Raw genomic sequence first — 6,000 nt, 5'->3', positions numbered from 1 at the left:
TACATATCTAGACTGATTTTGTGTGACTTTCCTGTAATACCCCTAACCTTCCCACTTCCCACCACATCGCGAACGGCCGCTCCCCCTATCTTCTTGGTTACGCAAAAACTTGGCTCCTCCATTAATGATTTCAAGACTTTTAATCTTCATTTCTTTCTTTAAATTGCACGAAATCTGCACCATTTCGCCAAATCACAATGAATTTCTCTTTTTCCTCTCTTCATCTCTTGATTCTGCAACTTCCTAACCCTAGAAAACGAATCCATGGTTCTTCATCTTCTTGTTCGTTACTTGGTTTCTTTCTTCTTGTTACCATCAAAGAAATGGTTATTCTACGTTATTTCCTTCGTTTTTCCCAGTTTATCATATTGTTATTGTCGCTTTTAAGGGTGAAAGGCGCGAAAAATGTAAGTATATGTTGTTTTTTCTGCGTTTTTTCATGAATACACTTCGTGAATCGATGGTTTCGCGAAGTTTGCGAAGAGAAAGAGCCTGGAACGTGACGATCTACTTCGTGAATCGATGATTTTGCGAAGATATGCGAAGAGAAAGAGTCTGAAACGTGTGGATCTACTTCGCGAATCGATTAGTTCGCGAAGTCTGCGAATAGATCGTCACTTTTCAGACCTCGCATACTTCGCGAAAGCATCGATATGCGATGTAGATCGTCACGTTTCAAACCTCGCATACCTCGTGAAAACATCGATTAGCGAAGTAAAATCACCTCTTTCCCTGCACATTTACATTCGCATGCTTCGCTAATCCTCATTTCGCGAAGCCAGAATCGTCGTTTTCCCTACCTAACACGATTATTTTTTCTGAAGGTGGTTGAATACGTAACATCCCTGTCTGGAAGGCGACGTACTGGGCTGCAGGGGAGATGACTTTCCTTCCTGTACAGGGAGAAATTCCCCTCAAGATTGGCACATTCACTCCTTAAATGGTTGGTTAGGAGAGATTGTGCCAATCTTAGTGTGCACCATGGGACATGTCCATCCCATGGTGCCAATCTTCAAAATGAACCTAACTAATCCGGTACCAATTTTAAAGAGGATGAGTAATCTTGTTGTGCACCGTGGGACACATCCATCCCAAAAGGTATGGACTTCCATTTCTCATCCCAAAAGGTCTGGATTTTGGGATGAGAAATGGAAGTCCAGGCCTTTTGGGATGGATGTGTCTCATGGTGCACACCAAGATTACTCATCCGCTTCAAAATTGGTACCGGATTAGTTAGGTTCACTTTGAAGTGCTTTGTTAGGAGTTTATTGTGGCAATCTTGTTGTAACTTTTGATAATGTTATGATTTTAATGTTGTTCCTGTGGCAATCTTGTTGCAAATTTTGATAATATTATGATTTTAATGTTAGAGTCTATTGTTGTTTGCCATTTTTTGTTATATACCACTTAGCGAATTAGCTACAAAACATATCCAGGCTTCGCATATGCGAACTAAATTCATCAAGTAAATGAAACTTTAGCTTCGCAGGCTTCGCATATGCGAACTAAATTCATCAAGTAAACCAAACATTAGCTTCGCAGGCTTCGCATAATATGGAATCTGCGAAGTCAGACGTGAGGGGGCGAGACGCGCGTAAATATTGAGGGTATTATGGGAAAGTCACACAAAATCAGTTTAGATATATAGTAGGTTGAATAAATGGGTTAAATATATAAACGAGCCTCCTATTTGACCTAGTTTTATAATTTTCCCTAATAATATTCACCTACCTTTCTTGCGGTTAATTCCACTATGGAAACTAAGTTTCTAGTTGGTTTAAAAATAATGTTAAATTTTATTTTGTTTCAATAAAGTTGATGATATTTTATGTTTTAAATACTAAACAACTATATTAAAAAAATATCAATATGATATTTCAAAGACAAAAATAAGAGGCTGAACAAAACAATACATAAGTTCTGATATAGAATGAGTTATTCAGATTAAGAAATGAGCGATTTTATCACAAAATGACTTATAAAACTGACACTAACATCATTTTTGTAATCATCTAACACAAGTCTATAGAATGATCAGAAAGAATTTTATTGAAGATGTTTAGTGACCATAGCTCCATTCGATTCAATCGCAACATTATCAAGCCTCTTACTCTTTAACCAACTAGGGGCCTCACAAACCCATATTGTCTTGCCTTCTGATACGGATTACTAACGAACAAGTTGATTTTAATCGTAAATCAGCAAAAAAATTCTTCTTAAGCTAAACTTGAAAGAGAATAGGTATGAAAACCTTTGCCTTAATAGAGTTTTTGATAAATGATTCATAAAAATTAACAATCCTAATAAACAATGGGGTTTTCAATACCTTTCTTAAATTAAAGGTAAAAGGCTCAAACACCCTAACTAGGGTTATAAATTGTAAAGAAAATGATAAGGATGGGATAGGATAATGTGGCTAAATGGCATACATGTTAATAGACTCAAATGGCAAGACAGTAATTAAGATAATATCAAAACAGTAAATAAGAGAGATATCAACATTTCTGGCAGCTTTGTTCCTTTGTCCTCTTTCCTGGTTCAGTCATCCCACATGGCGTGTGGGTGTTGCTGCACGCCATGTGGCCTTTGTTCTTCAGCCGCCAGGTTCGTCGAGGCACTGATCCACACTCCCCTTCACAAGTTCACACGACGTGTGAGAACAGGCACACGCCATGTGAATTGCGATTTTGAATTCCAGGGGCTCAGCAACTAGCTCACACAGTGCGTGCCTCTAGTGACACACTATGTGGGTTGTTTCTCCTTAATTCTTGGCACACACGTTGTGTGAGACACAGTTCCTTTTTGTTTCAGTTTCTCATTTAGGATGTCGCATCATTCCCCCTTTTTGAAAAGATTTGGACCCCAAGTCTATCATAGGACAAAAAACAACGCGTCTCCCTACATGTTTTATCGACTCTGCACGCCCAAGAACTCTATTGTGAACTCTAAGAAGCTCAATAGAGCCACTTTTGACCATCAACAACTTGTTGAGGCCCAAGGCGATCACCGCATACACTATCTCATGCACTCATGTCAGGGGAACCCTATGCTCATTTCTCCATTTAGGCTCACTATCATTGCTCAAGGGTTGTACCATACGCCTATAAATGGTGCACTTTGCTTTGAGGTCCCCTATAATTCCAGCATGGTGTGGGGTCAACCGATCTCGGTCTTCCCGACGATCTCCCTCTTAGCTCCACGTATTGATACCATTATTGGTACACTTTCTAAACATCAATCTCCTCCTCATAAGGTGATACTTCATAATAAGAACATAAAATGGATGTCTTCCAAACAAGGTTGTCATAACTCTTAATTTGAGTGAGTTAGCACAATATACAACAACGAGTTTGGAAATTACCTGATAGGAGGCTTGAGTCAACAATTGCTTGATCGTGTTAGGGCCACTATTCGGTCTATAGGGGTAACATTAGTATAAAACTAGTGAATCCATTCCCTAGAGTTAACGGAGCATGGCATGTCTCGCTCACACCACCAAAACTAGCTTCATTTTGAAATGAACTACCCTTTTACCACCGAGTCGAGACTTGAAAAGACATTACATTCCCTTTTAGTACCGGTTCTCGAGTTGGGCAAACAACCAAGTCGACTTTCTTTTCCCTACTAGAAGAACTCCTCAAAGATGTAAAAATGTACTTGGCTCCATCCTTGAATATGGTGTAAGTATTGACCCTTATTGCATGTGTGGCATCTTGATCGAATTGCCAAGGCCTCCCTAGGAGCAAATGGTACACGTCCATCTCAATTACATCACACACAACCTCATCTTGGTAGGCCCCAATGGAGATAAGAACCTTACACCGATGAGTGACATTAAATTTCTCCCCATCTTTGATCCGACCAACCTGATATGGATTAGGATGTGGTTCTGGTACCAAGCCAAACTTGCTCAAAGCGGCTTTGCTAAAGATGTTCTCTTGGCTTCCCCTATCAATGATCACTTCACATTTCATTCCAATTATTAAATGTCGAGTTCAAAATAATTAGTGTCTTGGATTATGCTCTTGCTCACTCGACATTAGCACTCTCTTCACCATATGGACGACTCGTTCATCCCTGGAGAATCCACTCTCAATGGGTTCATAATGCACTCCACCATTATCTTCCTCTTCCCTTTCATATACTACCATGTTGGCACTCGTCTGCTTTGGGCATTCATTGGACATTTGGCCCGACTTGTTACACCGAAAGCACTTGAAAGGGGCTGATTTGGCATATGGGTTGTTGTTCCTAAGAGGAGGTGGTACTCCCATACCTTGCTTTCCATCCCCATCGAGCATCCTCCTGGTACTAATTCCTTTAGTCCTACTAGCACTTGCATTTTGTTTCCTGTCTCTGTTGACTCTAAGTGTTCCCGAGTGGAGGTGGTGATATCCCCACCCATTCTCCTAGAGTTCTCTCGACTCCTTATGCTCAATTGAGACTTCGCCTTCAATGCCAAGTTCTGAGCATCTTGCACTCGGATGACTATTTATGTCTTGACGTGGACTTGAATGTTATATCTTAGGCCCTCAAGATACCGAGAAGTCTTTTGACTTTCGGTTTCTAATAATTTTGCCTTTGCCAAAAGTCTTAAGAACTCTGAGGTATATTGCTCCTTGCGAACACCCACAGTAAGAGTTGTAAATATATTTCTCACAGTCAAGTGGTAGAAATTTCTCCCTCAACATTGCTTTCATCTGAAGCCAGGATCTTATCGGATCCCTTCCTCCTCTTCTCCGCTCTTCCTTTACGTGGTCCCATCAAACTGAAGCTCCACCTTTCTTTATGCCCTTTCTATCTATCAAATTCTTGCAAGGGTAATTTTTTTCAATTTCTTCCAAAAAATGAAAATATCTTTTTTTTTAAGAATTTGACAGAGAAATGAATTCTTTGATTTAAATAAAGCAGCTCAATTGTTAGGGACTAAGGTACAAATTTAAACATATAGTTCTGATTTAGTTAGAAACAATGCAATTTTAAGTTGGTGTTTACCAAATAGTACAATTTTAAACTTCATTTATCGAAATTGATCTTTCTTTCATGTGCAATTTCATATTATGGTCATTCTCCAACCTTCGCTATTTTGGTCACTTAATAAGGTTTGAATTTGCAAATCTTCTATTAATGAAAAAAAATAAACTCATTTTCTATTAATGATACTTAAAATTACAATATTTAATAAACTTTAAATTTAAAACTGCATTATTTTATACGTTGAGGTTAAATCTGCTCTCTCGTAATAACTATAGAGCTAAATTTATACCTTATCTGTATAGTTAATAAAGAGTAAAATTGCTCAAAAACATTTGCACCATAAAAGTTTGTTATAGAATTGATAAAAAAAAATAACATGAATTTGATGGGTAAATTATACTCATGGCCACTGAATTTTATCAATTTTCGTGATATGGCCACTAAACTTCAAAATGTAACATAAAAGGCACTGAAACGTTTCACTTTGTTACACTCGTGGCCACTAAATTTCAATCAACGCCTCAAAATAATCGTTGACGACCTTAAAGAATTAATAATATTCTAAGCAACTTTAATTCTTGAAAATTTTCATTTTGAGGTCATTTAGGCGTTGTTTGGAGTAGAGAGAATTTTGATTTTTAGGGAGAAAACTCCAAAAATGATAGTTTTGGAAAATAAAAAAAAACGTGGTTTCATGTTGTTCTGAACAACTTTAATTCTTAAATATTTTCATTTTGAAGTCATTAAAGGTCATTTCAAAGAGTTAGTTAACGTTTAGCGGTCACAGGTGAAACAAAATATAAAGTTCAGTGGGTTTTATGTTAAATTTTGAGGTTAAGTAGTCATACCGTGAAAATTGATAAAGTTCAGTGGCCACAGATGTAATTTACCCTAAATTTGATTTATTAGATTTATTAGAAAGTTAAATAGTTGAAAATTTCATAAAAAAAATGCACTAACTTTAAAAAAAATATCGAAATAATATTATGAAATAAGATTTAATAACTTGGATAAGCTGTAAAA

The sequence above is a fragment of the Euphorbia lathyris genome, chromosome 6 (genome assembly GCF_963576675.1).
Source record: "Euphorbia lathyris chromosome 6, ddEupLath1.1, whole genome shotgun sequence".
NCBI classification, from domain to species: Eukaryota; Viridiplantae; Streptophyta; class Magnoliopsida; order Malpighiales; family Euphorbiaceae; genus Euphorbia; species Euphorbia lathyris.
The sequence above is the reverse complement of the archived record's forward strand: the minus strand, read 5'-3'. Positions refer to the sequence as shown.